Source organism: Onychomys torridus, chromosome 8 (genome assembly GCF_903995425.1).
Source record: "Onychomys torridus chromosome 8, mOncTor1.1, whole genome shotgun sequence".
Classification (NCBI taxonomy): Eukaryota; Metazoa; Chordata; class Mammalia; order Rodentia; family Cricetidae; genus Onychomys; species Onychomys torridus.
In genome coordinates, this window is record NC_050450.1 from 48,357,286 (window position 1) to 48,369,659 (window position 12,374).

Genomic DNA, 12,374 nt, shown 5'->3' on the forward strand with positions numbered 1-12,374 from the left:
GTAGAATACATGTAAAACCCTAGCACTGGCAACCAGGCTGACTCCTGAGCCCAGGCTTGCAGACTTTTAGCCTGAAGCTATTAGCCCAGGGCTGTTTGAACTTGACTTCTGAATTTCCTGACACCTACTTATTTTGGTTGGGTGGGTCCATGTTCTTCTCCTTTTGTGTTTGCCCAAGTGTCCCTTGGCTAATCCTGACCCTAGTGGTCTTGTCCTTTGTGTCATGTCCCCTCACCCCACCCTACTGCCCCAGACTTCTCTGTGCTCCTGCTTACGTCCCCAGCCTTTCCACTGCTCTCTAGCTTCCCTCTCCGTGTGCAATAAAGCAGCTGTTCAGATAGCCATAGGCAACTATGAGGCTGGCTGGTCAGCCTGCTCCAGGAACCACACACCTCATGGGAAGCACCCATAAAACTCTTCTGTAGGGTCCACCACTCTGCTGTCCCCAGGCAGGACTCACTTAGTGGGAGGTGAAGCCTGGGGCTGGGGACACAGGAACCCTCCTGCAGTGTAGCCCTACACTTGACCACCCCTTGCATGAAAGTGTCTTGTGCTGTAGGCCAGTGCTGCCTGCCACCACACAGAACCTTGCCACCAGAGTTTTAGGGAACAAGCCAGAGGCTGGACTCCTGCAGCTTTGTTTGGTTTTTGGTGTGTGTCTCCCCCAGCCCCTACACCAACAGAGTTTAGTTTCTCTGTGTTCCCTGGCTGGGCTGTCCTGGAACTTGCTCTGTAGACCAGGCTGTCCTCAAAATCAAAGAGATAAAGAGATCCGCCTGCCTCTGCCTCTCAAATGCTGGGATTAAAGACGTACACCACCTCCCAGCCCTCAGGCAGTTTTAAATGAGTCTTGACTGTCACTTTATAAATACACATTGAGTTGTGAATACCACATACCAGATACTGCACTGGGCAGAAGTGAACACAGCCTCTCTTGACCTTTCTATTTGGGAGCTCCACTGAGCAGAGAGGCCCCAGAATAAGTACTCCTCTTTTCTTGGGGACAGGTCACCAACCACTACCTCATTCCTTTAGACCCTCAGGGATCTTGAAGAGTACTTACGGCTAGGTGAGTTATGTAGCCTGACTGAACTCCAGGTCTTTCTAGCACCCCCCCCTCCTCCCCCTGTGTCGCCCCCCCCCCCCCCCCCCCAAGTGGCTATCAGTTCACAGAGAAGCACGGACTGAATCAAGGTCACAGATGGAAGGCCGGTTTAACCTCACTCATTTATCATCATCATTCATCACCAAATACTTACTGAATGTCTACCAGGCACCAACCTGTCAATGGAGGACACACCAAGGAACAACCAGGAAAGCCACCTACAAAACAGGAAAATGACATGCTACTTAGAAGTGGGAAGGTGTTCCAGGCTAGCATGTACAGTAGGAAGGGGCACTGTAATGAGCTCAGGGGGTAGGATAGGACATCAGGAAACTCATAAGGGCCCGTGTGACCATCAGCCACTGGGAACACTGAAGAGTCAGACTAGGAGGAGGAGGACTGGAGAGGTGACTCAGCCAGAGGACCTGGATTTGGCGCGCGCGCGCGCGCACACACACACACACACACACACACACACACACACACACACACACGGTGGCTTGAAACCATGTTGTCAACTCCGTTCCAGGGGATCCAACACCCTCTTCTTATCTGCTCATGGTACACAGACATACACACAGGCAAAATACCCCATGCATAAAATAAATTTTCAATTTCATATTTTTATTTTAAGTGTATGAGGTTTTTGCCTGTGTGTATGTATGTATACTACATGGATGTCTGGTACTTGGAAGAGGCCAGAAGAGGGTGACTAAACCCTTGGAACTGGAGTTACAGATGGTGGTGAGCCTCCATGTGGGTGCTTGGAATTGAACACGACCCCAGCCCCACCCTGTCGTCTGGAAGAGCAGTCAGTACATGTAACTATGGGCCATCTCTCCTGTCCTCTCCTCCCTTAAATTGCTTTTTAATTACAAAAATAAAATTTAAGAAGCAGGGAAGAAAAGTCAGCCTCACCCCTCATCATGTCTATGCACATCTTGCAGACTTAGCTTTGTAAGTGATTACATAGAGTAGGTAAGTCAGGTTGGTGGTTCCCAGCACTGATCTGTATTGTTATCACTAGACTTGATGGTGCCCACAGTAGTCCTTCTGGTTCTCATAGCGCCTCAGTACTGAGTAACATAGGTTCCCAGGCCAGATCACTGAAGACCAACACTTAAGCATCCCTGCATTTTAAAGGTGGAGAGATTGGACCTTATCCTTTGAGTTTCATCGTGGGCAGAGGTCTGCTCTTCAGGTGACTAAGGAGGTCCCTTATTGCATAGTAGGGCCAGAGAAAACTCAGAAATGCCAAGCATGGCTGTAAATTCTGATTCCCAGTAAAGGGAACAACCTGTACATTCTGGACATCCATTTGATAAGGACATCTGGTTTGTTTCTTTTTGTCTGATAGAGGGGTCTCAAGTATCTCAGCCTGGCCTCAAACTTGAAATATAGCAGATGGCCTTGTATTCCTGCCTCCATCCCCCAAGTGCTGGGATTCCAAGTCAGTCCCCTTATATCCAATTTGGAATCCATTTTTAAAGCATCTTCCCATTCCAATGGCAGGCTTGGGGTGACTTTCGGGACAAGGACCAGGAGATACAACAATGGTATCATACACTCCTTCCTAGGCTTCACCAGGTTGCAGGGAAGGCTGGGAGGAAACATCACCTTCCTGCTAGCCTAGTTGGCATACCACCATGGACAGGGTAGGGTGAGGAGGTGTATGGAGACTTCAGTATGTGCAGGGTGGGGTTTAGTAGTGTCAACTACTGACCCCAAGTGTAGAAAAGGTAGCTCCTTTCCACAGAGCAGATAGGTGCCTTCTGAGGAGGAAGAGAAGGTGTGGGGAGTGTGATCTGGGTAATCTTAACTTGGAAAACCTGAATGGATATTTGAATGGATGTACAGATGCATAAATGAATAGATGGATGGAGTGGATAGGTGGATGGCCGTGCGTGGGCAGGGAGTGGTTTGGAAAGGGCTGGCTAGCAAAGCTCAGTCTGGCTGGCTAGCAAAGCTCAGTCTAAGTGCTGCACTTCCTTCATCATGTTCCAAAGGCCTGCTTTCAGCGAGGTGGCAGGCCCACCCCCTCCTGAGGTCTAGCCTCAAAGTCCCAGACTTCTTTGTCTCATCTTATTCTCTGGCTATCTTCAGGCACTCTGTCCCTCGTCGCTTGCCCAGTGCCACCCCCCCCCCCCCCCCCCAACCAACCCTGAACCTCTAGGTCTGTGCGGTTGGTCAGTGCCAGGATCTCCGCGGTGCGTTTCTTGTGCAGTGAAGGGAAGCTTGTCATGGAGGTCCCTCTCGACCTACCTGTCTACACCTACACCCCCACCCCCACACGTCGTTTTGTGCCCCAACCCCAGCACTACTTGTTCGCACCTTAAACAGCTATTTTGCCTCTGTGGGATTCTCTAGGGTCAGCTTCTGCCTGCCAAGCTTCAGACCCTAGGCGATCACAGGCAGCCTAAGATCCCTGCGTGTGGCCAGAGCACGCACAGGCGCAATGTCCGTACTTTTTCAGTCCGGTGGCCCTACACAGCAGCCAGCCCTGTCGCAAACAAGCCCACACGAATACACAACGCCCTCGGAACACAGCCCACGCAGGCAGCCCCGCCCACGCAGTCACACTACCACCTATAAACAATCGCACACAAACACCACCCCCACGCAACCACTGCATCACTCAGTCCCTCCGAGACCTACCGGCATGTTCAGAAGCTGGTTTCTAGTTAATCCCACCCCCCCCCCCCACCTCCGATCCCCAGCCCGTGACATTCACACGTAGGGCAAAACAGAAATTTATAGCCACACTGATACACGGTCCTGAACGCGCAGCCAAGGGCTCACCCGTGGGCTCGTAAGTCACTGGAAAAAATATTAAAGCATTCCCTCCCTTCTAGCTTTGATACGCACGCGCGCGCGCAGCACCCCCTTCTTTCCCCCCCCCCACCCCGTCTTTAGGCGCCTAGGAACCTAGCAGCCGTGACCTGGCCTTAGCGGTGAGAGTCGCGGGAACGTCTCCACTGCGCCCCCTCCTCCCGCTCGCGCCCAGTTTACCACTCCTCCTCCCTGCCCCCTCCCTCTCCTCCCCTCCTCCGCGTCTGGGGCGCGGGCTGCGCGCAGCCAAGCCCCCTTGTCGCGTGCCCCTCCCCGCGCGCGCCCTTCGCCCGCATCGTGCTAGCCCAGTGGATGTGGCCACAAGGCCGTCTCTAATTACCTCCTGTCCCCCGGCGGCCAGTGAATAATGGCTACTGAGGGCACTCGCAGGCGCTGCTGAGCAGGAAGCGAGGGGCTAGAGAGGCGCGGCGCGCACGGGAGCGCGAAAGAGGAGCGAGCCCAGCGCCGCCGCTTGCGGCGCGCAGAGAAAGGAATCGTGTGAGCGCTCACATTTTTTTCTCCCAAGGATCTCATCTGGCCGTCGGGTACTGGAAGAGGCGAGGGGGAGAGTGCACCATAGCAGAGAGACGGCAGGAGAAAAGGGAGACTACGAGACGCGCCGCGCCGGCGCCCCGAGACCCAGGAGGAGCCCGCAGGTATTGTTGGCGGCGGAGCTTTGTGTCTTAGGCGGGCTGCTCCGGGCGAGGGCTCCCTGAATCCCGGCCCGCCGCCGCGCTCTGACCTGCAGCGAAGCGGGGCTGCTGATGGGGGTCGCCCCGGGCACCCCTCCCACCGCGCCGCGATCCTTGTTGGAGTTGCGGGTTTGCGTGTTTGGAGGTTTTCCATGTGGGTGGAGGGGATCAGTCTAGGAGAAGGAATTTCTTTTCTTTTCCTTCTTTCTTTTCTTTTTTTTTTCTTTTTTCTTTTTCTTTTTTAATGGCCGCAGCAGTTAGGTTGTGATGGGGATTCTCCCCTCCCTTTTGCTCCACAATGCCTTGGTGAGCGGTCTCGGCGACCGAGCTACCCGTGGAAGAATTGGGGCTGAGATGTCGCGGCGGGTGGCCGCGGATGGGGATGCTGGAGAAGGAAGGAGTTCATCACAAGTTCGCAATCTGTGTCCAGAAGCTGGTCTGGCCTGGGAGGGCGTTTCGAGCACCGGTCCTACTGTGAGCAACCAGTGAGAAACTTCCCAAGAGTGCTGTCTCCCGGGGGACAGTTCCCTTGGCGCCTCTGGGCGCTGCTGCGGCCCCTCCTTTCAGCCTTGGAGCGTTTAAGGTCGCCCCCCCCCTTCCCGACAGCTTCCGGATATGATGGACTGATCAGCTTCAAACACTTCCCCTAGATACCCCTCCTCGTTCCCTGTATAGTGCCCTCTGTCCTGCACCCGCCTGACAAAACAGCCAAGTGACCAACCTGACAATAAAATCTAATGCCTTTTCGGTGAGGGGCAGGGGTCATGACTCAGCCTCTCCTGTGACTGCTGACCCCTGGGCTCCAGGCAGGGGAAGGGACGCCTCCTTTCTTCCTGTTTGGGATAGAGAGGTAACACTGGGTGGTATAGAGAGGAGACAAGTAGGGGTGCCCAGCAGGGAGAGTTGGGGTGCGCTGGCTGGATTGTGGAGTCTGCCCGCCCGGGCTTGACGATTGGCTAATGCCTTTGGGCACGTAGAAGGGCCGCTCTAACCTCAGCCTCCTCCCCTCCTGTACATTGCAGGCTGAGAGGTGATCCCGGAGGTGATGTGTTTGTGTGACGAAGTGCTTGGCTTCCTGAAATCCACAGCAGACACCACTGCTCTGGTGACCCAGAGATCTGATGCCTGCACCTCTCCCGGGGATGAAATGGGGTGAAGGGCTACTGAGGGGTGAGGGGAGTGGTAGGAACAGTTCCTTCCCACACTAGTCCCGTGGGGAAGGAGGTCTGTCCTGGAGAATTCCTGGGGACTGCAGTCCAGAAAGGGTTGGGCTCAGCTCCAAGGGGAACCTTCTGGGTCAGAACCTTGGCACTCTCAGCTGTCAGATCTGTTCACTTTTGGGTTTGTAGAGGAGTGTGGGGCGAGCTGGGCGTTATGAACCCCAGCTTTGATAGATTCCTAGTTGAGCAGCTCAGAGTTGAGAGAGCTGGGGTCCAGATACCATAAGCCAGCTGTTCACCTCTCTCCTTCGAGACAGGGCTCGTGGAAGAGTAAGGAGGCACCTTTGGGTTTAGGGGACTGGATTGTCTTTAGACTGCTCTGTGGTTAGGTCCAGGAACCCAAAGAGTTAACCTCCCCCCAGAAATTGCCAGTCCCTAAACAACAGAGAAATGTAGTTAGCTAGCCCCTTCATACTAACAGCATGATACTGCCTGGCTGCAACTGCAGATCTAGATCCTGCATTCCCTGTTGATGGCAGCTGCAGTCTCTGCCACTAGCTGAGCAGGAGGCATGCTGGTTCCTTATTTAGGGACCTTATAGGAGCCCCAAGTCAGAGCCTGGAGAGGGTCAGGCAGCCAAGCTGTGTCCTTGTGGCTCAAGGGAAAGAGGTTACAAGTCTGGGTCATGGAAACTGGGAGGATGTCATCATGGGGGTGGGTTTAGGAAGAAGACCTTTCTGACCCTCTGCCTTACCCACACCCATACCTTCACCCTGACAGCTGAAGTGTAGAGTCTTGTATCTGGGTCTTGTAGAGTGACTTTTTGACCCCAGTGTAGACTGTGACATTTAGCAGTTAAGACAACCCGGAGATGAGGGCTCTGGGACACAGGGTTTCATTTTTCCAGGTTTGTTGCTACCTACTCTTCATTCAACCTTGGGGCACAAGCACCGTGGAGAGTTGTGTGTGTGTGATGAAGGAAGGCTGGGAATACAACACATGGGGGGACTATGTTCCCTGCCCTGGACATGACCTCCATTCCTGTAGGCAAAGCTAGTCTCATAGAACCTCGGAGCCAGGCACACTGCAGACAATATTGTTTGCTGTTTGGCTAGACAAACACAGGAGTGAATGATTAATGAGTGAATCGGTGAGTGAACGGGGATTGGAAGCAGCAGATCATCTTTTAAAGGTATTTTTTGACATATATGTTATAACACAGTTTGCAAAGTACTCTGAAAAATAGAGAAAAACAGATTAGTGAGTGTCTTAATGGGCTCTGACAGTGCTCACATGTTGGTATGTCTCTTCCCACATGTTGGCTTTGGTGGTTGGTGATTTTAAAGGCTTTGTTGAGTTGTCCATATTTAGATGTATATCCTGCTTTTTGTGGCTGATAATACCAGCCTTTTCCTGTTTTGTAACCAGTTCTTCATAAACACTAATGTTAACATCTTCAGGCGTTTCCAGTCAAGTGGATTTGCTGTAATTTACTTAATACTGCCCTTTGTTCCATATCCGGGAACAAAGTGGTATAGTTGGGTATATTTTGTGTAGAGAGCCTTTTCTGATGTTTAAGATGCTTTCCTCAAAATGCCACTGTGCTGTTGCCTCCACCGTGAAAGACTCCAGCATGCCTGTGGTGAGTGGAAGAAACAGGCTTCTCTAGCTTTCTTGGGCTAAGTAGGACACTGTTCTTCTCTACTATCTAGAAACTTCTAGTGCTGAAAAGAACCCTGGCAATGAGTCACTGGTCTGACCTCCCTGTTTAGACATAAGAGGAAACCAGAGCCCAGAGGGGAAATGAGTCCCAAGGTCAGACACCAAGAGCCTGCTGCTGATCTGGTGTTTGGGTTGTTGTATCTGGGAAGAATCCTAAGCTGAGCTTGCCCATTTCGTAGATGAGAGACCAGGTGAGGAGAACCATTCAGCTTGTCCCTGCTGTCTCTAGCTGGATCAGTAGCAAATAGGCTCCTAACCCCGCTCTGTGTCATGTACATTGCTGTACTAATGAGTCCAGGGCTAATTCCCAAGTCACCAGCCTAAGGTTGGCTGACCACAACTGTTAACCCTCCCCAGAGGGTTACCAGAGGGAAAAGCTGCTGAGGGTCAAAAGCAGGTGCTTCAAGAGAGGTAGGGCTGAGTTCAGGCCCCATGTGGTCATTTCCCTGCCTTTATGCCTCAGGTTCCAAGTTCAGAGATCTAGCTGTGGTCTGTTAGGAGCTGGAGAATTTTAGCACCTATCAGATGTACGGTGTCTGGAATGGGTTAGAATTTAGAATTCTCCTTCTGACCTGAGGTTGACTCTTGATGTCTGAGATGATAGGGAGGAAAAGAAACAGATGAGGGGTTGGGGATTTAGCTCAGTGGTAGAGCGCTTGCCTAGCAAGCGCAAGGCCCTGGGTTTGGTCCTCAGCTCTGACAAAAAGAAAAAAAAGAAAGAAAGAAAGAAAATAAACATGAAACAGTGATTCCAAAATGGGAAGGGAGTTAGAAGGAAGAGAAAGGAGGAAGGAAAAAAGAGAAATGGGATAGAAGAGATTCAGGTCAAATGAAGGCAGTAAAGAGAAAGTACCCAGAGGAAGGGCTAAGACATTAGTCCCGGTGGGATGTCAGGCCAGCTAGCGCTGGGCACCTTGGGTAGCTATATAGTGCTGAGTGTTGCTCTATTACCCCCATCGGGAATGGGACAGAGAAGCTACCAGCCTGTGCCCCATATAACACCTATTTGGTTTAAGTCCTTGGGACCCCACACATGTTGTACCCAGCCCTAGATACCCTTGTAGCAGGCAGCTGTGGTTCTGATTCCCCACCCAAGAACAGGGCCCTTTTTGTCTCTTCCCTACCAGCACTTCAGCCCTGAATGTTGAAACTGTGCTGACTATGGATATGTGGAGATTTGTGTGGCATGTCTGTGCAGGTGAGTGCTCATCTCTGTGTCACGGTTTGAGGTATGCTGTGTGTGCCTCTAACCCTCCTCCTGCCTTGTTTGTTTTGAGACAGGGAATCTCACCATGTAAACCATGCTGGCCTCCAATTGTGACCCATCTGCCTCCACATACATATTCCAGTTTGTTCACACGTGCCTGTGTGCCCTCCTGTGGGGGACACATCTCTGACAGAATGTTGGGGGGGCTGGTGCACAGTTGTGTATGTGTATGGTTGTGAGCACATACTTCCTCCTGAAGGCCTTGAGACCCAGGAGCCAGGCTTTTGTGCAGTTCTCAAGGTTGTAGGTGGTAGGTAAAAGTGAAGTATGGCCTTTTGCTGGGAGGGGTGCACTGGGAGAGAAAGCAAAAGGAGAGAAAGCTTAGAAGACCGTCTTCCTTGTGGTCTCCAAGGAGATCAGCCTGTGAAATGATCCACACGTTAATTAAAAACGATTATATCCTGATTGAGCTGTTCCTGCTCAACCCCCAGCCAGGAAAGAGGCTGAGGTCTGGATAAGCAGGGTCCAGCCACAGACTCGAGACCCAGGTTTGGAGGGCTATGGAAGGTGCTGGGGGTACATGCCCAGTTAGGGCTCCTCCAGGTGATATCCTTAGGTCCCAGGAGCTGGATGGCAGCCATCAGAACCTCATTGATCTATACTCATGTACCTGATGCTACATCATTTTTTACATAGCTGTGCATGTTGATGTGTGTGGTTAGTGTTAGAGAAAATGACATGCTTCATACAGCTAGCTGTTGGGAACTCCAGGCTGTAACCAGTTCTCTGTCCTTGAGGCCCAGTCTGTTTTCTTAGTTCTCAGCTGCCCTCACACTCCCACTTTGAGCTTCTACTTTTGCAGAATCTCTGGTAAGCCAGGTCTCAAGACTGAAAGAGCCTTCTCATTCATTCTCCATGTCACTCCCAAGTTCCTTCTTTTCTGTGGCCCATCCACATAGGGCATCAGCCATGTTGTCCCTCCACGTGGGGAATTGGACAGCTTACCTAGGCAGTTGTCTGACTTGCATCATCCGTGCTGGCCCTTCCCGTCCTGTGTTAGCCGATGGGTCTGTAGCGTGTCAGACACTAGGGCCTGCGGGCACACTTAGGGGACACACGCTAAGAGTTGTCCAGGAAAGCCCAGGCCAGCATTGCTGCACTTGCTTCCTTCTCTCACTGGTGACCCAAGGACTGCTCTGGTACAGAGGAGCAGTCTAAGATCCAGTGATGGACATTTCTGTAAACCTGCCCACCTCCGCACGTGGTCTGCCTAGCTGCCACTGCACCTCTTCCTATTCCCACACACTGATTGGCTGCCTCTGCCCCAGGCCCACCCAGCTTCTCTGAGAGGGAGAGACCCCTATCCGAAAGAATCCAAGGCCACTGCCCCAAAGTACCTGAGCCGTATTTTCCCTTTTGTGTAGCAAGGATGGTAGCTTTTCCTGGCAAGTCAGGAAAATGAGGTAGGCTTTGCTCAAGTGCCTGGCAGCCTCTGGCGCAAAAGGACTCATTTGTGTATCTTTACATCCAGGACATCTGTGTGCTGCCAGGGGGGAGGAGTTAGGTATACTGGCTGTTGAGGAGAGGGACAGCTGGGGTTCAGTTAACCCATATCTCAGTATGAGCCTCTTGGGGAGCTAATGTGCTCACTGGAGCCACCTAAGGTTACCTCATTAAAAGTGGAATGTTTGGGAAAAGGGAGGGGTACTCCTGCTGGGCTGGGTCCCAATGAGATTTATTAGGTCTGACCTCACTTTCTTAGGGGAGCTTGACCAAGGGGGAATTTGTAAGCCAGAAATAGTACCCTGAGAGTGAGAGGGTCAGCTAGGATGGGAAGTTAGCTTTCACATCCTCCACAGGGCAGACCTGGGAAGGAAAAAGACAGGCGTCCACTCATCCCACAGAACCCTTGGTACCCAAGTAGACTTGAGTTGCTTGCCTGCCCCAGTCACCCTGCAAGTTGCCACCTCTCAAGAGCAGCTTCCTGCCTTCAGCCTTCTTTCTGCCCGTAATGTCGCTTCTCTCCAATGCCATGGTCAAGGCATGGCCAATTCTGTTTAAAATGCTAATATGTTACTTTTTTCATCAGGCACGTGAAGGGACCCATGCTTGCATAATGCCAGTCAAGGTAGGCAGTGCAGATGAGGCCATGAGGGCCACCTGGTCTTCCTGGGGCTACAACCAGAGTACCTGTCAATCTACTTTCTCAAGACCCAGAATCTAGATGTGTCCATGACATATCCTGTTCAAAATCATATGATATCAACTGATTCAGCAACCCATTTATGGGACAGATAGAGACCCTGGGCCACCAATTTTCTGCCTGATTAAATTACTGTGCTACCCTGTAGTATAGGCTGGGTGTGGATGGCATTCTCTCAGAAAGCTCCCTGATCCTATGAGACCCTAGCAGTGCTGGGGTCAGAGTTGATCCAGTGGCCTGGAGAAGGAAGGTAGAAGTAGAAAACACAAAATGGGTTTTTTGTTTGTTTGTTTCAGGGAAGAGGGGCAGTAGGGAAAAAGTAGAAAGAAAAGCCTTGTTAGAGCCAATCTGTCATGGATGCTCTGGCCACATGAGCTATTGCTAGGCTAGCTTATAGTCTAGGGCTTCGGCCAGAGCCCATGTGGCTGGGAGAAGCTATGGGAGGAGGCCATCTTAGAGGTAAGAATGTAGAACAGATGCTGTATAGAAGGCATCCAGTCTAGGCTGAGCTAGGTCAGCCTGACCTTGTACTTGTGGCTGTTGAAGCTCTATTGCTGACAGACCATTGGTGTGTCTAGGAGGCCCTGCCCCAGGAGAGGGGTCCCAGAGGAAGGGGACTTGCACAATATTCTTTGCCAGAGACGGAACATTGGCACTTGAATATTCTAGACATTGTGTTTGGGGCATAGGATACAAGATGGGGAGTGTATGTGAATATGAGCAGCTCTAGATTGCAGTGACCACAGAGCAAGCACAGGTAGGATCTGCAGCTGATAGGGACTCTGGGCTGTGACTGCTGTGAAACGTGTTAGCTGGAAGGCATTGGGAAAGAAGGGGCAGAGCTAGGCAGAGCACATGACTGGCTTAGAGGCGGGACACCAAGGAGTCTAGAGAGATTGGCAAGTCCACATCATCACTTGTCTCTTCTTTGAGCCTTCTTATCCTCTAGCATACCTGCTTCCAAGGATGCGGATGCCCAGGGGGCGCTTCAATACCCTTGGCTCCCCTTCCCATTGGCTGAAGACAGCTAGAGGGATGCAGGGCCTAACCTGTTCCCTAGTCACTTGCCTAAACCAGAACCTCTGACCTGCTGTTCTTTATACCAAGGAGCCCTAGGTCTTACAGGCAGTCCCGGGGGTTCATAATTAAAACCCAGCAGATTACAATACTGAAAAGAGGCACAGCATAGAGAGGTATAGCACCCAGAGCCTGGGGAAGAAACTGCTGGGTGCCTGTGCCTAGCCGCTCTTAGTTCCTTTCATTCGACCCTCTCTGTTGGTAGAAAATTCCTTCTCCCCCATTTTGCAAATGTAGAAACTGAGGTATGCAGAGATCACATGCCTTTGTCTGGAGGTCCTGTGGGATGAGCCCCTGGCTATGGCTGGACTGGACCTCTAGGATATTGAGTGGTGTGGGGAAGTAGGAGAAGAGACTTTGTGCTCAGCTCTCCAGGTGG

The 12,374-nt window shown here is 51.8% G+C and overlaps 1 protein-coding gene across 3 annotated transcripts in view; it reads left to right on the forward strand.

Moving 5' to 3' along the window:
* Rai1 (retinoic acid induced 1) overlaps positions 1–12,374 on the forward strand; it is a 101,926-nt gene that overhangs the window by 32,418 nt on the left and 57,134 nt on the right. The window contains exons 1-2 of one of the 3 annotated variants that reach the window (XM_036195679.1): positions 3,997–4,056; positions 4,461–4,590. The exons of 1 other annotated variant lie outside the window; for it this stretch is intronic. The gene's annotated coding sequence lies outside the window, so the exon portion shown is untranslated. Of the gene's footprint in view, positions 1–3,996; positions 4,057–4,460; positions 4,591–12,374 lie in introns of those variants that run through there. One more of the 3 variants, XM_036195678.1, reaches the window with a different exon arrangement.